General features: G+C 54.8%; 1 pseudogene; it reads left to right on the plus strand.

The window, feature by feature from the left end:
• LOC118383697 (vacuolar protein sorting-associated protein 8 homolog) overlaps positions 1-18,329 on the plus strand; it is a 161,782-nt pseudogene extending 143,453 nt beyond the window's left edge.
• Positions 18,330-21,566: the final 3,237 nt, after the last annotated feature.

A 21,566-nucleotide genomic window follows, 5' to 3' on the forward strand; every position in this document is an offset into this window, starting at 1 on the left:
TGATGGTGGTTCCGGTTCTAAAGTAAAGTATAGAAAAAGCAGATCCGTACCACATTGGGTGATGCGGGTTGCAGGAGAGTATATTCAGCTCTAGTTTGAAAGTGAGATTAAAATATGTACGAAATATATACAGAAAAAGAACGAAGAAAACTATATTTACACTAGACAGGACGGGACAAGACAAAACACACGTCCGACTGCTACGCCATCTTGGAATGAAAGAAATATAATAATTCTCCCTCCCTCCCCTCTTCTCCTCCCCTCCCTCCCTCTTTTCCTCCCCTCCCTCCCTCTTCTCCCTCCCTCCCCTCCTCCTCCCTCCCCTCCCTCCCTCCCCTCCCCTCCCCCCTCTTCTCCCTCCTCCCTCCTCTTCTCCCTCCCTCCCTCCCTCTTCTCCCTCCCTCTTCTCCCTCCCCTCCCTCCCTCTTCTCCCTCCCTCTTCTCCCTCCCCTCCCTCTTCTCCCTCCCCTCCCTCCCTCTTCTCCCTCCCCTCCCTCCTCTTCTCCCTCCCCTCCCTCCCTCTTCTCCCTCCCCTCCCTCCCTCTTCTCCCTCCTCCCTCCCTCTTCTCCCTCCCCTCCCTCCCTCTTCTCCTCCCCTCCCTCCCTTCTCCCTCCCCTCCCTCCTCTTCTCCCTCCCCTCCCCTCTTCTCCCTCCCCTCCCTCCTCTTCTCCTCCCTCTTCCCTCCCCTCCCTCCCTCTTCTCCCTCCCCTCCCTCCCTCTTTTTCCCTCCCCTCCCTCCTCTCCCTCCCTCTTCTCCCTCCCCTCCCTCCCTCTTCTCCCTCCCTCCCTCCCTCTTCTCCCTCCCCCTCCCTCCCTCTTCTCCCTCCCCTCCCTCCTTCTCCCTCCCCTCCCTCCCCTCCCCCTCCTCTTCTCCTCCCTCCCTCTTCTCCCTCCCTCCCTCCTCTTCTCCCTCCCCTCCCTCCTCTTCTCCCTCCCCTCTTCTCCCTCCCTCCCTCCCTCTTCTCCCTCCCCCTCCCTCCCCTCTCCCTCCTCCCCTCCCTCCTCTTCTCCCTCCCTCTTCTCCCTCCCCTCCCTCCTCTTCTCCCTCCCCTCCCTCCCTCTTCTCCCTCCCCTCCCTCCCTCTTCTCCCTCCCCTCCCTCCCTCTTCTCCCTCCCTCCCTCCCCTCCCTCCTCTTCTCTCTCCCTCCCTCCCCTCTTCTCCCTCCCCTCCCTCCTCTTCTCCCTCCCTCCCTCCTCTTCTCCCTCCCCTCCCTCCCTCTTCTCCCTCCCTCCCTCCCTCTTCTCCCTCCCCTCCCTCCCTCTTCTCCCTCCCTCTTCTCCCTCCCTCCCTCCCTCCCTCCTCTTCTCTCTCCCCTCCCTCCCTCTTCTCCCTCCTCCCCCTCCCCTCCCCCCCTCCTTCTCCTCCCTCCCCTCCCTCCCTCTTCTCCCTCCCTCTTCTCCCTCCCCTCCCTCCTCTTCTCCCTCCCCTCCCTCCCTCTTCTCCCTCCCCTCCTCCTCTTCTCCCTCCCTCCCTCCTCTTCTCCCTCCCTCCCTCCCCTCCCTCCTCTTCTCCCTCCCCTCCCTCCCTCTTCTCCCTCCCTCCCTCCTCTTCTCCTCCCCTCCCTCCCTCTTCTCCCTCCCCCCCTCCCTCTTCTCCCTCCCTCTTCTCCCTCCCCTCCCTCCTCTTCTCCCCTCCCTCCCTCTTCTCCCTCCCCTCCCTCCTCTTCTCCCTCCCCTCCCTCCTCCCCTCCCTCCCCTCCCTCCTCTTCTCCCTCCCTCCCTCCTCCCCTCCCTCCCCCTCCCTCCTCTTCTCCCTCCCCTCCCTCCTCCCCTCCCTCCCCTCTCCTCTTCTCCCTCCCCTCCTCCCTCTTCTCCCTCCCCTCCCTCCCTCTTCTCCCTCCCCTCCCTCCTCTTCTCCCTCCCCTCCCTCCCTCTTCTCCCTCCCCTCCCTCCCTCTTCTCCCTCCCTCCTCCCTCCCCTCCCTCCTCTTCTCCCTCCCTCCCTCCCTCTTCTCCCTCCCTCCCTCCCCTCCCTCCCTCCCCTTCCCTCCCTCCTCCTCCCTCCCTCTCCCTCCCTCCCCTCCCTCCTCTTCTCCCTCCCTCCCTCCCCTCCCTCCCCTCCCTCCTCCTCCCTCCCCTCCCTCCTCCCTCCCCTCCCTCCCTCCCTCCTCCCCTCCTCTCCCTCCCTCCCTCCTCTTCTCCCTCCCTCTCCTCCCCTCCCTCCCTCCCTCCTCTTCTCCCTCCCTCCCTCCCCTCCCTCCTCTTCTCCCTCCCCTCCCTCCTCCCCTCCCTCCCCTCCCTCCTCTTCTCCTCCCTCCCTCCCTCCCTCCCTCCTCCTCCTCTTCTCCCTCCCCCCTCTTCTCCCTCCCCTCCCTCCTCCCTCTCTTCCTCCCTCCCTCCCATCTCTCCCTCCCCTCCCTCCCTCCCTCCCTCCCCTCCCTCCTCTTCTCCCTCCCCTCCCTCCCTCTTCTCCCTCCCCTCCCTCCTCTTCTCCCTCCCCTCCCTCCTCTTCTCCCTCCCTCCCCTCCCCTCTTCTCCCTCCCTCCCTCCCTCCCCTCCCCTCTTCTCCCTCCCTCCCTCCTCTTCTCCCTCCCTCCCTCCTCTTCTCCCTCCCCCTCCCTCCTCTTCTCCCTCCCTCCCCTCCCTCCTCTTCTCCCTCCCCCCTCCCTCCTCTTCTCCCTCCCTCCCTCCCTCCTCTTCTCCCTCCCCTCCCTCCCCTCCTCCTCTTCTCCCTCCCCTCCCTCCCCTCCTCCTCTTCTCCCTCCCTCCCCCCTCCCTCTTCTCCCTCCCCTCCCTCCTCTTCTCCCTCCCTCCCCTCCTCCCCTTCTCCCTCCCCTCCCTCTTCTCCCTCCCTCCCCTCCCTCCTCTTCTCCCTCCCTCCCCTCCCTCCCCTCCTCCTCTCTTCTCCCTCCCCTCCCTCCTCTTCTCCCTCCCCCTCCCTCCTCTTCTCCTCCCTCCCCTCCCTCCTCTTCTCCCTCCCTCCCCTCCCTCCCCTCCCTCCTCTCTCCCTCCCCTCCTCCCCTCCCTCCCCTCCCTCCTCTCCCTCCCCTCCCTCCTCTTCTCCCTCCCCTCCCCCTCCTCTTCTCCCTCCCCTCCCTCCTCTTCTCCCTCCCCTCCCCTCCCTCCTCTTCTCCCTCCCTCCCCTCCCTCTTCTCCCTCCCTCCCTCCCCTCCCTCCCCTCCCTCCTCTTCTCCTCCCCTCCCTCCCCTCCCTCCTCTTCTCCCTCCCTCCCTCCCTTCTCCCTCCCCTCCCTCCTCTTCTCCTCCCCTCCTCCCCTCCCTCCTCTTCTCCCTCCCCTCCCTCCCCTCCCTCCTCTTCTCCCTCCCCTCCCTCCCCTCCCTCCTCTTCTCCCTCCCCTCCCTCCCCTCCCTCCTCTTCTCCCTCCCCTCCCTCCCCTCCCTCCCCTCCCTCCCCTCCCTCCTCTTCTCCCTCCCCTCCCTCCCTCTTCTCCCTCCCCTCCCTCCTCTTCTCCCTCCCTCCCCTCCCTCCCTCCCCTCCCTCTCTTCTCCCTCCCCTCCCTCCCTCCCTCCCTCCCCTCCCTCCCCCCTCCCTCCCCTCCCTCCTCTTCTCCCTCCCCTCCCTCCCCTCCCTCCCTCTTCTCCCTCCCCTCCCTCCTCTTCTCCCTCCCCTCCCTCCTCTTCTCCCTCCCCTCCCTCCTCTTCTCCCTCCCCCTCCCTCCCTCTTCTCCCTCCCCTCCCTCCCTCCCTCCTCTTCTCCCTCCTCCCCTCCTCTTCTCCCTCCCCTCCTCTTCTCCCTCCCCTCCCTCCTCTTCTCCCTCCCCTCCCTCCTCTTCTCCCTCCCCTCCCTCCCCTCCCTCCTCTTCTCCCTCCCTCCCTCCCCTCCCTCCTCTTCTCCCTCCCCTCCCCTCCCTCCTCTTCTCCCCCTCCCTCCCCTCCCTCCTCTTCTCCCTCCTCCCCTCCCCTCCCCCTCTTCTCCTCCCCTCCCTCCCCTCCCTCCTCTTCTCCCTCCCTCCCTCCCCTCCCTCCTCTTCTCCCTCCCCTCCCTCCCTCTTCTCCCTCCCTCCCTCCTCTTCTCCCTCTCCCTCCCCTCCCTCCCCTCCCCTCCCTCCCCTCCCTCCTCTTCTCCCCCCTCCTCCCCTCCCTCCCCTCCCTCCCTCCCCTCCCCCTCCCTCCTCCCCTCCCTCCCTCTTCTCTCCCCTCCCTCCTCTTCTCCCTCCCCTCCCTCCTCTTCTCCCTCCCCTCCCTCCCTCTCCTCCCTCCCCTCCCTCCTCTTCTCCCTCCCCTCCCTCCCCTCCCTCCCCTCCCTCCCCTCCCTCCTCTTCTCCCTCCCTCCCTCCCCTCCCTCCCTCTTCTCCCTCCCCTCCCTCCTCTTCTCCCTCCTCCCTCCCTCTTCTCCCTCCCCTCCCTCCCTCCCCTCCCTCCCCTCCCTCCTCTTCTCCCTCCCCTCCCTCCCTCCTCTTCTCCCTCCCCTCCCTCCTCCCCTCCCTCCTCTTCTCCCTCCCTCCCCTCCTCCTCTTCTCCTCCCCTCCCTCCTCCCTCCCTCCCTCTTCTCCCTCCCTCCCTCTTCTCCCTCCCTCCCTCTTCTCCTCCTCCCTCCCTCTTCTCCCTCCTCCCTCCTCTCTTCTCCCTCCCTCCCTCCTCTTCTCCCTCCCCTCCCTCCTCCCTCCCTCCCTCTCCCCTCCCTCCCTCTTCTCCCTCCCCTCCCTCCCCTCTTCTCCCTCCCCTCCCTCCTCTTCTCCCTCCCCTCCCTCCTCTTCCCTCCCTCCCTCCCTCTTCTCCCTCCCCTCCCTCCCTCTTCTCCCTCCTCCCTCCCTCCTCTCCTCCTCCCTCCTCTTCTCCCTCCCCTCCCTCCCTCTTCTCCTCCCCTCCCTCCCTCTTCTCCCTCCCCTCCCTCCTCTTCTCCCTCCCCTCCCTCCTCTTCCCCTCCCCCTCCCTCCCTCTTCTCCCTCCCCTCCCTCCTCTTCTCCCTCCTCCTCCTCTTCTCCCTCCCCTCCCTCCCTCTTCCTCCCCTCCCTCCTCTTCTCCCCTCCTCCCTCTTCTCCCTCCCCTCCCTCCTCTTCTCCCTCCCCTCCCTCCCTCTTCTCCCTCCCTCCCTCCTCTTCTCCCTCCTCCCTCCCCCTCCCCTCCCCTCCCTCCTCTTCTCCTCCCCTCCCTCCTCTTCTCCCTCCCCTCCCTCCCTCTTCTCCCTTCCCTCCCTCCCTCCCCTCCCTCCTCCCCCTCCCCTCCCTCCTCTTCTCCCTCCCCTCCCTCCTTCTCCCTCCCTCCCTCCCTCCCCCCCTCCCTCCCCTCTTCTCCCTCCCCTCCCCTCCCTCTTCTCCCTCCCCTCCCTCCCTCTTCTCCCTCCCCTCCCTCTCTTCTCCTCCCTCCTCCTCTTCTCCCTCCCTCCTCCCTCTTCTCCCTCCCCTCCCTCCTCTTCTCCCTCCCCTCCCTCCTCTCTCCCTCCCCTCCCTCCCTCCCTCCTCTTCTCCCTCTCCCTCCTCTTCTCCTCCCCTCCCTCCCTCCCTCCTCTTCTCCTCCCCTCCTCCTCATCCTCCCCTCCCCTTCTCCTCCCTCCCTCCCTCCCCTCCCTCCCCTTCCTCTTCTCCCTCCCCTCCCTCCCTCCTCTTCTCCCTCCCTCCCCTCCCCCCCTCCCTCCCTCTTCTCCCTCCCTCCCCTCCCTCCTCTTCTCCCTCCCCTCCCTCCTCCCCTCCCTCCCTCTTCTCCCTCCCCTCCCTCCCTCTTCTCCCTCCCCTCCCTCCTCTTCTCCCTCCCCTCCCCTCCCTCTTCTCCCTCCCCTCCCTCCTCTTCTCCCTCCTCCCTCCTCTTCTCCCTCCCCTCCTCCTCTTCTCCCTCCCCTCCCTCCTCCCCTCCCTCCCCTCCCTCCCTCCCCTCCCTCCCTCTTCTCCCTCCCCTCCCTCCTCTTCTCCTCCCTCCCCTCCTCCCCTCCCTCCCCTCCCTCCCTCTTCTCCCTCCCCTCCCTCCCTCTTCTCCCTCCCCTCCCTCCCTCTTCTCCTCCCCTCCTCCCTCTTCTCTCCTCCCCTCCCTCCCTTCTCCCTCCCCTCCCTCCCCTCTTTCCCTCCCCTCCCTCCTCTTCTCCTCCCTCCTGCTCCTCCCTCCCCTCCCTCCCTCTTCTCCCTCCCCTCCCTCTTCTTCTCCCTCCCCTCCTCTTCTCCCTCTTCTCCCTCCCCTTCCCTCCCTCTCTTCTCCTCCCCTCCCTCCCCTCCCCTCCCTCCCCTCCCTCCTCCCCTCCCTCCCCTCCCTCCCTCTTCTCCCTCCCCTCCCTCCTCTTCTCCCTCCCCTCCCCTCCCTCTTCTCCTCCCCTCCCTCCCTCTTCTCCCTCCCCTCCCTCCCTCTTCTCCCCTCCCCCCTCCTCTTCTCCCTCCCCTCCCTCCCTCTTCTCCCTCCCCTCCCTCCTCTTCTCCCTCCCCTCCCCCCTCCTTCTCCCTCCCCTCCCTCCTCTTCTCCCTCCCCTCCCTCCCTCTTCTCCCTCCCCTCCCTCCTCTTCTCCCTCCTCCCTCCCTCCTCTTCTCCCTCCCCTCCCTCCCTCTTCTCCCTCCCCCTCCCCCCTCTTCTCCCTCCCCTCCCTCCTCTTCTCCCTCCCCTCCCTCCCTCTTCTCCCTCCCCTCCCTCTCTTCTCCCTCCCTCCCTCCCTCTTCTCCCTCCCCTCCCTCCCTCTTCTCCTCCCTCCCTCCTCTTCTCCCTCCCCCTCTCCCTCCCCTCCCTCCTCTTCTCCCTCCCCTCCTCCTCTTCTCCCTCCCCCTCCCTCCTCTTCTCCCTCCCCTCCCTCCTCTTCTCCCTCCTTCCTCTTCTCCCTCCCTCTCCCTCCCCTCCCTCCCCTCCCCTCCTCCCCTCCCTCCCTCCTCCCTCCCTCTTCTCCCTCCCCTCCCTCCCTCTTCTCCCTCCCTCCTCCCTCTTCTCCCTCCCCTCCCTCCTCTTCTCCCTCCCCTCCCTCCCCTCCCCTCCCTCCTTCTCCCTCCCCTCCCCTCTTCTCCCTCCCTCTTCTCCCTTCTCCTCCCTCCTCCTCCCTCCCCTCCCCTCCCTCCTCTTCTCCCCTCCCTCCCTCTTCTCCCTCCCCTCCCTCCTCTTCTCCCTCCCCTCCCTCCCTCTTCTCCCTCCCCTCCCTCCTCTTCTCCCTCCCCTCCCTCCTCTTCTCCCTCTCCCTCCCTCCCTCTTCTCCCTCTCCCTCCTCCTCTTCTCCCTCCCCTCCCTCCCTCCCTCCCTCTTCTCCCTCCCCTCCCTCCCTCTTCTCCCCCCTCCCTTCTTCTCCCTCCCTCCCTCCCCTCTTCTCCCTCCCCTCCTCTTCTCCCTCCCCTCCCTCCTCTTCTCCCCCCTAAATCCCTCCTCTTCTCCCCCCTCCCTCCTCTTCTCCCTCCCCCCCTCCTCTTCTCCTCCCCTCCCTCCTCCCCCTCCCCTCCCTCCCTCTTCTCCCTCCCCTCCCTCCCTCTTCTCCCTCCCCCTTCTCCCTCCTCCTCCTCCCTCCCTCCCTCCCTCCCTCTTCTCCCTCCCCTCCCTCCCTCTTCCTCTTCCCTCCCCTCCCTCTTCTCCCTCCCCTCCCTCCCTCTTCTCCCTCCCCTCCCTCCTCCTCCCTCCCCTCCCTCTCTTCTCCCTCCCCTCCCTCCTCTTCTCCTCCCCTCCCTCCTCTTCCCCTCCCCTCCCTCTTCTCCCTCCCCTCCCCTCCCTCCTCCCTCCTCCCCTTCTCCCTCCCTCCCTCCCTCTTCTCCCTCCCCTCCCTCCCTCTTCTCCTCCCTCCCTCCCTCTTCTCCTCCCCTCCCCTCCTCTTCCCTCCCCTCCCTCCCTCTTCTCCCTCCCCTCCCTCCTCTTCTCCCTCCTCCCTCCTCTTCTCCTCCCTCCCTCCCTCTTCTCCCTCCCCTCCCTCCTCTTCTCCCTCCCCTCCCTCCTCTTCTCTCTTCCCTCCTCTTCTCCCTCCCCTCCCTCCCTCCCTCCCTCCTCTTCTCCCTCCCCTCCCTCTCTTCTCCCTCCCCTCCCTCCTCTTCTCCCTCCCCTCCCTCCTCTTCTCCCTCCCCCTCCCTCCTCTTCTCCCTCCCCTCCCTCCCTCTTCTCCCTCCCCTCCCTCCCTCCCCTCCCTCCCCTCCCTCCTTCTCCCTCCCCCTCTTCCCCCTCCCTCCCCTCCCTCTTCTTCTCCCCTCCTCCCTCCTCCCTCCTCCCTCCCTCCTCTTCCCTCCCTCCTCCCTCTTCTCCCTCCCCCCTCCTCCCTCCCTCCCTCCCCTTCTCCCTCCCTCCCTCCTCCTCCTCCCTCCCCTCCCTCCCTCCCTCCTCTTCTCCTCCCCTCCCTCCTCTCTCTTCTCCCTCCCTCCCCTCCCTCCTCCCCTCCCCTCCCTCCCCTCCCTCCCTCTTCCCCTCCCTCCTCTTCTCCCTCCCTCCCCTCCCCTCCCTCCCTTCTCCCTCCCCTCCTCTTCTCCCTCCCTCCCCTCCCTTCTTTCTCCTCCCTCCTCTTCTCCCTCCCTCCCCTCCCTCCCTTCTCCCTCCCTCCTCTTCTCCCTCCCTCCTCTTCTCCCTCCCTCCTCCCTCCCTCCCTCCCTCCCCTCCCTCCCCCTCCCTCCCTCCTCCTCCCTCCCTCCCCTCCCCTCCTCTTCTCCCTCCCCCCCTCCCTCCCTCTTCTCCTCCCTCCTCTTCTCCCTCCCTCCCCTCCTCCTCTTCTCCTCCCTCCTCCCCCTCCTCTTCTCCTCCCTCCTCTTCTCCTCTTCTCCCTCCCTCCTCTTCTCCCTCCCTCCCCTCCCTCCTCTTCTCCCTCCCCCCCTCCCTCCTCTCTTCTCCCTCCCTCCCCTCCCTCTCTTCTCCCCTCCCTCCTCTTCTCCCTCCTCCCCTCCCTCCCTCCCCCTCCCCTCCCTCCCCTCCCTCCTCTTCTCCCTCCCTCCCCTCCCCTCTCCCTCCCTCCCTCCTCCCTCCTCCTCTCCCTCCCTCCCTCCCCTCCCTCCTCTTCTCCCTCCCTCCTCTTCTCCCTCCCTCCCCTCCCTCCTCTTCTCCTCCCCTCCCTCCCCTCCCTCCCCTCCCTCCCCTCCCTCCCCTCCCTCCTCTTCTCCCTCCCTCCCTCCCTCCTCCCTCCCTCCCTCCTCTTCTCCCTCTCCCTCCCTCCTCTTCTCCCTCCCCTCCCTCCTCTTCTCCCCCCCTCCCTCCCCTCCCTCCTCTTCTCCCTCCCTCTCCTAATTGTCCCTCCAGGTTGTTCAAATCTATGTGTCTTATCCTCCCACATGAGTAAATAATGAACAGAGAGAGAGCCTCCTCTATTCCGTCCCCTTATCAATTCAATTTGGTTTACCGAGGCGTAAAAACACACACACACACACACTGTCATTCATTCTTCATTAATTCATGTACCTCAGCCTCTGTGCTCATTACCATCCTGATATAGACTGTGTTGAGAGCTGAACCAACAATAACAGAGTGAGTGACCTTTGAAGTTGAGTGTGGAGAATGAATTCTCTATGTAAGCAGCCAATGAGACTGTTGCCAATAGGGTCCTAACCCCCGCCCATGTTGGCCAGGGTTGGGTTCAATTCAGTAGTTTTCAATTCAATCAATTATATTCACATCAATGAAATTCAATGAATGAATTGAAAAAATATGATTCTCTTGGGACAATGGCAGCAACCAGTAGCGTTGGGACTCTGTCGTCGTGGAGATGTTGTTACCATGGCGACATGTTCCCATCTTTGACCCTAATCCTTTCCAGAGTTAGAAGAGCCCTTCTGATAGATTTGATGGTTACACACACACACACACACACACACACACACACACACACACACACACACACAGAGTATAACACTCCAACCAACATCTGTCTGAGGTCTGAACAAGTGAATGATACGAGAAGACAGACACACACAGATGGGTGGCTGAGTACCATGTGGCTTCCCTGGGAGATAATGACATGATGAAGACTGTCAAACTGTAGGAATATATCCCATCAATAGAGAGGAGGGAGGAGGGAGGGAGAGGGAGGAGGGAGGGACAGAGGGAGGGGAGGGAGGGAGGAGGGAGGGAGGGAGGGAAAGTCATTACCTGTAGAATGTGCTAGATGATAGTATCAAACATCCTGTCTGGGTTAAAACCCTGTATCAAACATCCTGTCTGGGTTAAAACCCTGTATCAAACATCCTGTCTGGGTTAAAACCCTGTATCAAACATCCTGTCTGGGTTAAAACCCTGTATCAAACATCCTGTCTGGGTTAAAACCCTGTATCAAACATCCTGTCTGGGTTAAAACCCTGTATCAAACATCCTGTCTGGGTTAAAACCCTGTATCAAACATCCTGTCTGGCTTAAAACCCTGTATCAAACATCCTGTCTGGCTTAAAACCCTGTATCAAACACCCTGTCTGGGTTAAAACCCTGTATCAAACACCCTGTCTGGGTTAAAACCCTGTATCAAACATCCTGTCTGGTGGAGAGTTAAAACCCTGTATCAAACATCCTGTCTGGGTTAAAACCCTGTATCAAACATCCTGTCTGGGGTTAAAACCCTGTATCAAACATCCTGTCTGGGTTAAAACCCTGTATCAAACATCCTGTCTGGGTTAAAACCCTGTATCAAACATCCTGTCTGGGTTAAAACCCTGTATCAAACATCCTGTCTGGGTTAAAACCCTGTATCAAACATCCTGTCTGGCTTAAAACCCTGTATCAAACATCCTGTCTGGGTTAAAACCCTGTATCAAACATCCTGTCTGGGTTAAAACCCTGTATCAAACATCCTGTCTGGGTTAAAACCCTGTATCAAACATCCTGTCTGGGTTAAAACCCTGTATCAAACATCCTGTCTGGGTTAAAACCCTGTATCAAACATCCTGTCTGGGTTAAAACCCTGTATCAAACATCCTGTCTGGTGGAGAGTTAAAACCCTGTATCAAACATCCTGTCTGGGTTAAAACCCTGTATCAAACATCCTGTCTGGGTTAAAACCCTGTATCAAACATCCTGTCTGGGTTAAAACCCTGTATCAAACATCCTGTCTGGGTTAAAACCCTGTATCAAACACCCTGTCTGGGTTAAACCCTGTATCAAACATCCTGTCTGGTGGAGGTTAAAACCCTGTATCAAACATCCTGTCTGGGTTAAAACCCTGTATCAAACATCCTGTCTGGGTTAAAACCCTGTATCAAACATCCTGTCTGGGTTAAACCCTGTATCAAACATCCTGTCTGGTGGAGGGTTAAACCCTGTATCAAACATCCTGTCTGGGTTAAAACCCTGTATCAAACATCCTGTCTGGGTTAAAACCCTGTATCAAACATCCTGTCTGGGTTAAAACCCTGTATCAAACATCCTGTCTGGGTTAAAACCCTGTATCAAAAGCCTCCATCTTCTGTCAGGGGTGTTGGGTTAAAACCCTGTATCAAACTTCATGTCTGGGTTAAAACCCTGTCTTCAAATTTCTCTCCTGTCTGGGTTAAAACCCTCTATCAAACATCATTCTCTCTAAAACCCTGTACCTTCTCTCTAATTCTCTATCTCCCATCATGTCTGGGTTAAAACCCTGTATCAAACATCTCCCCTGTCTGGGTTAATTCTCCTCCCCCTCCACCTTCATCCTGTCTGGGTTAAAACCCTCCACCTTCAATCTAATTCCTGTCTGGTCCAGAGTTAAAACCCTGTATCAAACATCCTGTCTGGGTTAAAACCCTGTCCCCTCCAAACATCATCTCTCTCCCCTAAACCCCTCTAATTCTCTCTCTCCCCTGTCTGGGTTAAAACCCCTGTATCAAACATCCTGTCTGGGTTAAAACCCTGTCCACCTTCAATCATCTCTGTCTGGTGGAGAGTTAAAACCCTGTATCAAACATCCTGTCTGGGTTAAAACCCTGTCAAACATCCTGTCCACCTTATAAAACCTTCTCTATCAATTCTCTCTCTCCCCTCATGTCTGGGTTAAAACCCTCTATCAAACATCCTGTCTGGTCCAGAAGTTAAAACCCTGTACCTTCTCTCAAACATCCTGTCTGGGTTAAAACCCTGTATCAAACATCCTGTCTCCTAAAACCCTGTCTCTAAACATCCTCCACCTTCTCTCTTAATTCTTCTCTCCTCCACCTTCTCTCTCAATCTCTCTCTCTCCCCCTCCACCTTCTTCTATCAGGGGTGTCTGTGGTTCCTTCCGTTGTGATCATTAGCAGCTCCCCTCCACACCTAAAGTCTTACTCTGTTGGTCTGTCCTCTCCCTTCTCTCTTCAATTATTTCTCTCCCCTCCACCTCTCTCTAATTCTCTAATTCTCTCTCTAATTCTCTCCTCCACCTTCTCTCTAATTCTCTCTCCCCTCCACCTTCTCTCTAATTCTCTCTCTCCCCTCCACCTTCTCTCTAATTCTCTATCTCCCCTCCACCTTTCTCTCTAATTCTCTCTCTCCCTCCACCTTCTCTCAATTCTCTATCTCCCCTCCACCTTCTCTCTAATTCTCTCTCTCCCCTCCACCTTCTCTCTAATTCTCTCTCTCCCCTCCACCTTCTCTCTAATTCTCTCTCTCCTCCCTCCACCTTCTCTCTAATTCTCTATCTCCCTCCACCTTCTCTCTAATTTCTCTCTCCCCTCCACCTTCTCTATAATTCTCTCTCTCCCCTCCACCTTCTCTCTAATTCTCTCTCTCCCTCCACCTTCTCTCTAATTCTCTCTCCCCTCCACCTTCTCTCTCTAATTCTCTCTCTCCCTCCACCTTCTCTCTAATTCTCTCTCTCCCTCCACCTTCTCTCCAATTCTCTATCTCCCCTCCACCTTCTCTCTAATTCTCTCTCTCCCTCCACCTTCTCTCTAATTCTCTCTCTCCCCTCCACCTTCTCTCTCTAATTCTCTCTCTCCCCTCCACCTTCTCTCTCTAATTCTCTCTCTCCCTCCACCTTCTCTCCATTCTCTCTCTCCCTCCACCTCTCTCTAATTCTCTCTCCCTCCACCTTCTCCACCTTCTCTCCATAATTCTCTCTCCCTCCACCTTCTCCACCTTCTCTATAATTCTCTCTCTCCCCTCCACCTTCTCTCTCTAATTCTCTCTCTCTCTCTCTCTCCCCTCCACCTTCTCTCTAATTCTCTCTCTCCCCTCCACCTTCTCTCCTAATTCTCTCTCCCTCCACCTTCTCTCTAATTCTCTCTCTCCCCTCCACCTTCTCTCTAATTCTCTCTCCCCTCCACCTTCTCTCTAATTCTCTATCTCCCTCCACCTTCTCTCTAATTCTCTCTCTCCCTCCACCTTCTCATTCTCTCTCTCCCTCCACCTTCTCTATAATTCTCTCTCTCCCCTCCACCTTCTCTCTAATTCTCTCTCTCCCCTCCACCTTCTCTCTAATTCTCTCTCTCCCCTCCACCTTCTCTCTAATTCTCTCTCTCCCTCCACCTTCTCTCTAATTCTCTCTCTCCCTCCTGCCTTCTCCTAACTCTCCTCCACCTTCTCTCTAATTCTCTAACCTTCTCTCTCTCTCTCCCCTCCACCTTCTCTCTAATTCTCTATCTCCCCTCCACCTTCTCTCTAATTCTCTCTCTCTCCCTCCACCTTCTCTCTAAATTCTCTCTCTCCCCTCCACCTTCTCTCTAATCTCTCTATCTCCCCTCCACCTTCTCTCTAATTCTCTATCTCCCCTCCACCTTCTCTCTAATTCTCTATCTCCCCTCTTCTCTCTAATTCTCTCTCCCCCTCACCTTCTCTCTAATTCTCTATCTCCCCTCCACCTTCTCTCTATTCTCTCTCCCCTCCACCTTCCTCTAATTCTCTATCTCCTCCAACCTTATCTCTAATTCTCTCTCCCCTCACCTTCTCTAATTCTCTCTCTCCCTCAACCTTCTCTCTAATTATCTCTCTCCCCTCCGCCTTCTATCTAATTCTCTCTCTCTCCCCTCCACCTTCTCTCTAATTCTCTCTCTCTCCCCTCCACCTTCTCTCTAATTATCTTTCTTTCTCTCTCTCTCCCTCATTCCTTCCTTTCCTCTCTCTCTGGTGGTCCCTCTCCTCTCTAATTCTCTCTCTCCCCTCTACCTTATCTCTAATTATCTTTCTCTCTCCCTCCCTCTCTGTCTCTCTCTCTCTCCCTCATTCCTTCCTTTCCTCTCTCTCTGGTGGTCCCTCTCCTCTCTAGTTCTCTCCCTCCCTCTCTGTCTCTCTCTCTCCCTCCCTCTCTGTCTCTCTCTCCCTCCCTCTCTGTCTCTCTCTCCCTCCCTCTCTGTCTCTCTCTCTCTCTCCCTCATTCCTTCCTTTCCTCTCTCTCTGGTGGTCCCTCTCCTCTCTAATTCTCTCTCCCTCCCTCTCTCGCTCTCTCTCCCTCCCTCTCTGTCTTTCTCTCTCTCCCTCATTCCTTCCTTTCCTCTCTCTCTGGTGGTCCCTCTCCTCTCTAATTCTCTCTCACTCCCTCTCTGTCTCTCTCTCTCTCTCCCTCATTCCTTCCTTTTCCTCTCTCTCTGGTGGTCCCTCTCTAATTCTCTCTCTCCCTCCCTCTGTCTCTCTCTCTCTCCCTCATTCCTTCCTTTACTCTCTCTCTGGTGGTCCCTCTCCTCTAATTCTCTCTCTCCCCTCCCTCTGTCTCTCTCTCTCTCCCTCATTCCTTCCTTTCCTCTCTCTGGTGGTCCCTCTCCTCTCTAATTCTCTCTCACTCCCTCCATTGTACATCATACCTCCATAAGTGTCCAGTAGATTTAATTCAAACATGGCGTCATCTCCCTCTGTCATTTCCATGCCTGGCTTTCAAGTAGGCTGCTTCTACTGATTGCAGAACTCCAATGTTCCCTTTCCACTGTCTGATTAGGCTATTCAAAGAGCGGTAGCTACACTCCTTCCTTTCTCCCTCCTCTTCCCCACTCCCCTTCCTCTCCATCCTATTAATAGGATATACATCCTGCATATGGTTCCTATATTCTACTGTACAATGTTCTATATTCTGTACCATTCATATGCAAGCTCTTCTCATTCTGTAGCAGTCAGCCTCCTCTCCCTCCTATAGATGTCAGTCAGCCTCCTCTCCCTCCTATAGATGTCAGTCAGCCTCCTCTCCCTCCTATAGATGTCAGTCAGCCTCCTCTCCCTCCTATAGATGTCAGTCAGCCTCCTCTCCCTCCTATAGATGTCAGTCAGCCTCCTCTCCCTCCTATAGATGTCAGTCAGCCTCCTCTCCCTCCTATAGATGTCAGTCAGCCTCCTCTCCCGCCTATAGATGTCAGTCAGCCTCCTCTCCCTCCTATAGATGTCGGTCAGCCTCCTCTCCCTCCTATAGATGTCAGCCTCCTCTCCCTCCTATAGATGTCAGTCAGCCTCCTCTCCCGCCTATAGATGTCGGTCAGCCTCCTCTCCCTCCTATAGATGTCGGTCAGCCTCCTCTCCCTCCTATAGATGTCGGTCAGCCTCCTCTCCCGCCTATAGATGTCGGTCAGCCTCCTCTCCCTCCTATAGATGTCGGTCAGCCTCCTCTCCCTCCTATAGATGTCGGTCAGCCTCCTCTCCCTCCTATAGATGTCAGTCAGCCTCCACTCCCTCCTATAGATGTCAGTCAGCCTCCTCTCCCTCCTATAGATGTCGGTCAGCCTCCTCTCCCTCCTATAGATGTCGGTCAGCCTCCTCTCCCTCCTATAGATGTCAGTCAGCCTCCTCTCCCTCCTATAGATGTCAGTCAGCCTCCTCTCCCTCCTATAGATGTCAGTCAGCCTCCTCTCCCTCCTATAGATGTCAGTCAGCCTCCTCGCCCTCCTATAGATGTCACTCCTCTCCATCCTATAGATATCAGTCAGTCAGTCTCCTCTCCCTCCTATAGATATGTCAGTCAGTCTCCTCTCCCTCCTATAGATATCAGTCAGTCAGTCTCCTCTCCCTCCTATAGATGTCAGTCAGCCTCCACTCCCTCCTATAGATGTCAGTCAGCCTCCTCTCCCTCCTATAGATGTCGGTCAGCCTCCTCTCCCTCCTATAGATGTTGGTCAGCCTCCTCTCCCTCCTATAGATGTCAGTCAGCCTCCTCTCCCTACTATAGATGTCAGTCAGCCTCCTCTCCCTCCTATAGATGTCAGTCAGCCTCCTCGCCCTCCTATAGATGTCTCCTCTCCATCCTATAGATATCAGTCAGTCAGTCTCCTCCCTCCTATAGATATGTCAGTCAGTCTCCTCTCCCTCCTATAGATATCAGTCAGTCAGTCTCCTCTCCCTCCTATAGATATCAGTCAGTCAGTCTCCTCTCCCTCCTATAGATATCAGTCAGCCTGTCTCCTCTCCCTCCTATAGATGTCAGCCTCCTCTCCCTCCTATAGATATCAGTCAGCCTGTCTCCTCTCCCTCCTTTAGATGTCAGCCTCCTCTCCCTCCTATAGATATCAGTCAGCCTGTCTCCTCTCCCTCCTATAGATATCAGTCAGCCTGTCTCCTCTCCTCCTATAGATGTCAGCCTCCTCTCCCTCCTATAGATATCAGTCAGCCTGTCTCCTCTCCCTCCTTTAGATGTCAGCCTCCTCTCCCTCCTATAGATATCAGTCAGCCTGTCTCCTCTCCCTCCTATAGATATCAGTCAGCCTGTCTCCTCTCCCTCCTATAGATGTCAGCCTCCTCTCCCTCCTATAGATATCAGTCAGCCTGTCTCCTCTCCCTCCTTTAGATGTCAGCCTCCTCTCCCTCCTATAGATATCAGTCAGCCTGTCTCCTCTCCCTCCTATAGATGTCAGCCTCCTCTCCCTCCTATAGATGTCAGTCAGCCTTCCTCCTCTCCCTCCTATAGATGTCAGTCAGCCTTCCTCCTCTCCCTCCTATAGATGTCAGTCAGCCTGTCTCCTCTCCCTCCTATAGATGTCAGTCAGCCTGTCTCCTCTCCCTCCTATAGATGTCAGTCAGCCTGTCTCCTCTCCCTCCTATAGATGTCAGTCAGCCTGTCTCTCCTCTCCCTCCTATATATGTCAGTCAGCCTGTCTCCTCTCCCTCCTATATATGTCAGTCAGCCTGTCTCCTCTCCCTCCTGTAGATGTCAGTCAGCCTTCCTCCTCTCCCTCCTATAGATATCAGTCAGCCTGTCTCCTCTCCCTCCTATAGATGTCAGCCTCCTCTCCTCCTATAGATGTCAGTCAGCCTTCCTCCTCTCCCTCCTATAGATGTCAGTCAGCCTGTCTCCTCTCCCTCCTATATATGTCAGTCAGCCTGTCTCCTCTCCCTCCCTATATGTCAGTCAGCCTGTCTCCTCTCCCTCCTGTAGATGTCAGTCAGCCTTCCTCCTCTCCCTCCTGTAGATGTCAGTCAGCCTGCCTCCTCGCCCTCCTGTAGATGTCAGTCAGCCTCCTCTGCCTTCCTGTAGATTGAGATGTAGAAGAGATGGAGAGAGGGATGGAGAAAGAGAGAGATGGAGAATCACTGTGGTGTTAGGAAGGTGTCATGATGGCAGAAGAACAGAAATTAAAGGCCTCTCTCTCTGTCTCTCTCTCTCTCTCTCTCTCTCTCTCTCTCTCTCTCTCTCTGTGTCTCTGTCTCTGTGTCTCTGTCTCTCTCTGTGTCTCTGTGTCTGTGTCTCTGTCTCTCTGTGTCTCTGTCTCTCTGTGTCTCTCTCTGTGTCTCTGTCTCTCTGTCTCTGTCTCTCTGTGTCTCTGTCTCTCTGTGTCTCTGTCTCTGTCTCTGTCTCTCATCTGTGTCTCTCTCTCTCTGTGTCTCTGTGTCTGTGTCTCTGTCTCTCTGTGTCTCTGTCTCTCTGTGTCTCTCTCTGTGTCTCTCTCTCTCTCTGTGTGTCTCTCTCTCTGTCTCTCTGTGTCTCTCTCTGTCTCTCTGTCTCTCTGTCTCTCTGTGTCTGTCTCTCTGTGTCTCTCTGTGTCTGTCTCTCTGTGTCTCTCTGTGTCTCTCTGTGTCTCTCTGTGTCTCTCTGTGTCTCTCTGTGTCTCTCTGTGTCTCTGTCTCTCCGGCTGTCTGTGTCTCTGTGTCTCTGTCTCTCTGTGTCTGTCTCTGTGTCTGTGTCTCTGTGTCTCTTTGTCTCTTTATTTTCCTATCCCTCACCAGTTTTTACCCTGACACTAATCCCATGCATCATCTCTCTGATTGTTATCATGTCTGGTCTTATCCTCCAGTTGGCCATCCTGTCAGAAATCTCCCACTGCCATGGCAACGAAGGCGGGCCTCCTAAACCCCTCCCAACCAGGAACAGGAAGTATATTCCACAGCGAGAACTTCCAGCTCAAACTGTCCCCACCGCCATCGGTCGAAGAGTAGCTTGCCTACAGCCATGTTCAGTATGATGACGTTGTGAAACTTTCAGATAGAAATATTTTGTGTAGAACAGACACAATGTCCTGGTCAGGTAGAATAGGCTGTTCCCTCTATGTGTTATATTTCTGACTGAAGACACCCCTGTAGTTTCTGTTGTTGATTAAACACTACCACGGATTATACTGTTGATCAAAACCACGTTATCCACTGTCTGGGCGGATATTTGAAATGGTATCGATCAAATGTTATGTTTCTGTCTGCAAAATGTCCATAAATAAACCAATTTGTAACGTTTAATTTGTGTGTTGCTTGTGGCTGATGGATAACCTTTATCAGCTGTGAAACTCTTTGTTGCGTTGCTGATTTTTTCTACTTTAGTTACAGATTTACAGACATGAGAAAACAGTACAACCCTCACCCCCTCATTCCCCTTCCTTCCTTCCTTCCTTCCTTCCTTCCTTCCTTCCTTCCTTCCTTCCTTCCTTCCTTCCTTCCTTCCTTCCTTCCTTCCTTCCTTCCTTCCTTCCTTCCTTCCTTCCTTCCTTCCCTTCCTTCCTTCCTTCCAGGTTACTGTTACCAGTTAATACTATAATGAATTGGTCAGGTTACTAACGTTATTGTACCAGTTAACACTATAGTGAATTGGTCAGGTTACTAATGTTATTGTACCAGTTAATACTATAATGAATTGGTCAGGTTACTAACGTTACTGCACCAGTTAATACTATAGAGAGGTGGTCAGGTTACTAACGTTACTGTGCCAGTTAAAACTATAGTGAATTGGTCAGGTTACTAACGTTACTGTGCCAGTTAATACTATAATGAATTGGTCAGGTTACTAACGTTTACTGTACCAGTTAATACTATAATGAATTGGTCAGGTTACTAACTTTACTGTGCCAGTTAAAACTATAGTGAATTGGTCAGAGTTACTAACGTTACTGTGCCAGTTAATACTATAATGAATTGGTCAGGTTACTAACGTTATTGTACCAGTTAATACTATAGTGAATTGGTCAGGTTACTAATGTTATTGTACCAGTTAATACTATAATGAATTGGTCAGGTTACTAACGTTACTGTACCAGTTAATACTATAGTGAATTGGTCAGGTTACTAACGTTACTGTACCAGTTAATACTATAGTGAATTGGTCAGGTTACTAACGTTACTGTACCAGTTAATACTATAATGAATTGGTCAGGTTACAAACGTTACTGTACCAGTTAATACTATAGTGAATTGGTCAGGTTACTAACGTTACTGTACCAGATAATACTATAATGAATTGGTCAGGTTACTAACGTTACTGTGACTGATAATACTATAGTGAATTGGTCAGGTTACTAACGTTACTGTACCAGATAATACTATAATGAATTGGTCAGGTTACTAACGTTACTGTGACTGATAATACTATAGTGAATTGGTCAGGTTACTAACGTTACTGTACCAGATAATACTATAATGAATTGGTCAGGTTACTAACGTTACTGTGACTGATAATACTATAGTGAATTGGTCAGGTTACTAACGTTACTGTACCAGATAATACTATAATGAATTGGTCAGGTTACTAACGTTACTGTGACTGATAATACTATAGTGAACTGGTCAGGTTACTAACGTTACTGTACCAGTTAATACTATAATGAATTGGTCAGGTTACTAACGTTACTGTACCAGTTAATACTATAGTGAATTGGTCAGGTTACTAACGTTACTGTACCAGTTAATACTATAGTGAATTGGTCAGGTTACTAACGTTACTGTACCAGTTAATACTATAGTGAATTGGTCAGGTTACTAACGTTACTGTACCAGTTAATACTATAATGAATTGGTCAGGCTACTAACATTACTGTACCAGTTAATACTATAGTGAATTGGTCAGGTTACTAACGTTACTGTACCAGTTAATACTATAATGAATTGGTCAGGTTACTAATGTTACTGTACCAGTTAATACTATAATGAATTGGTCAGGTTACTAACGTTACTGTGACTGATAATACTATAGTGAATTGGTCAGGTTACTAATGTTACTGTACCAGTTAATACTATAGTGAATTGGTCAGGTTACTAACGTTACTGTACCAGTTAATACTATAGTGAATTGGTCAGGTTACTAACGTTACTGTACCAGTTAATACTATAGTGAATTGGTCAGGTTACTAACGTTACTGTACCAGTTAATACTATAGTGAATTGGTCAGGTTACTAACGTTACTGTACCAGATAATACTATAGTGAATTGGTCAGGTTACTAACGTTACTGTACCAGTTAATACTATAATGAATTGGTCAGGTTACTAACGTTACTGTACCAGATAATACTATAATGAATTGGTCAGGTTACTAACGTTACTGTGACTGATAATACTATAGTGAATTGGTCAGGTTACTAATGTTACTGTACCAGTTAATACTATAGTGAATTGGTCAGGTTACTAACGTTACTGTACCAGTTAATACTATAATGAATTGGTCAGGTTACTAACGTTACTGTGACTGATAATACTATAGTGAATTGGTCAGGTTACTAACGTTACTGTACCAGATAATACTATAATGAATTGGTCAGGTTACTAACGTTACAGTGACTGATAATACTATAGTGAATTGGTCAGGTTACTAACGTTACTGTACCAGTTAATACTATAGTGAATTGGTCAGGTTACTAACTGTTAACCTACAGTTAATACTATAGTGAATTGGTCAGGTTACTAACGTTACTGTACCAGATAATACTATAGAGAATTGGTCAGGTTACTAACGTTACTGTACCAGTTAATACTATAGTGAATTGGTCAGGTTACTAACTGTTAACCTACAGTTAATACTATATTATTATTGGTCAGTGAATTAGAAGTTACAGGTCTGTGGGAGCCAGAAATCTTGCTTGTTTGTAGGTGACCTGCCAGTTTGCAGGTATCTAATAAAGTGGTTATTGGGAATATTATGGTCAACCCTCAGAGTATGGAATGAGACGAATGTGTCATCAACGAATAGGTCACAAAAAAACACCAGACCGCTCCTATGTCAGAACTGGAACGCCGTGTCAATCTGCGACGCTGGGAAGAGATGATTGGATGTTCAGACCAGAGAGAGACCGGAGAGAGACCGGAGAGAGACAGGAGAGAGACCCGAGAGAGACCGGAGAGAGACAGGAGAGAGACCGGAGAGAGACAGGAGAGAGACCCGAGAGAGACCGGAGAGAGACCCGAGAGAGACAGGAGAGAGACCCGAGAGAGACAGGAGACAGGAGAGACCCGAGAGAGACAGGAGAGAGACAGGAGAGAGACCCGAGAGAGACAGGAGGAGACCCGGGGACAGGAGAGAGACCCGAGAGAGACAGGAGAGGGACCCGAGAGAGACAGGAGAGAGACAGAGAGAGACAGAGAGAGACCGAGAGAGACAGGAGAGAGACCCGAGAGAGACAGGAGAGAGAGAGGGACAGGAGAGACAGGAGAGAGACAGGAGAGAGACAGGAGAGAGACAGGAGAGAGACCCGAGATAGACAGGAGAGGGACC

This window comes from Oncorhynchus keta, unplaced genomic scaffold (genome assembly GCF_023373465.1).
Source record: "Oncorhynchus keta strain PuntledgeMale-10-30-2019 unplaced genomic scaffold, Oket_V2 Un_contig_226_pilon_pilon, whole genome shotgun sequence".
Taxonomy (NCBI): domain Eukaryota; kingdom Metazoa; phylum Chordata; class Actinopteri; order Salmoniformes; family Salmonidae; genus Oncorhynchus; species Oncorhynchus keta.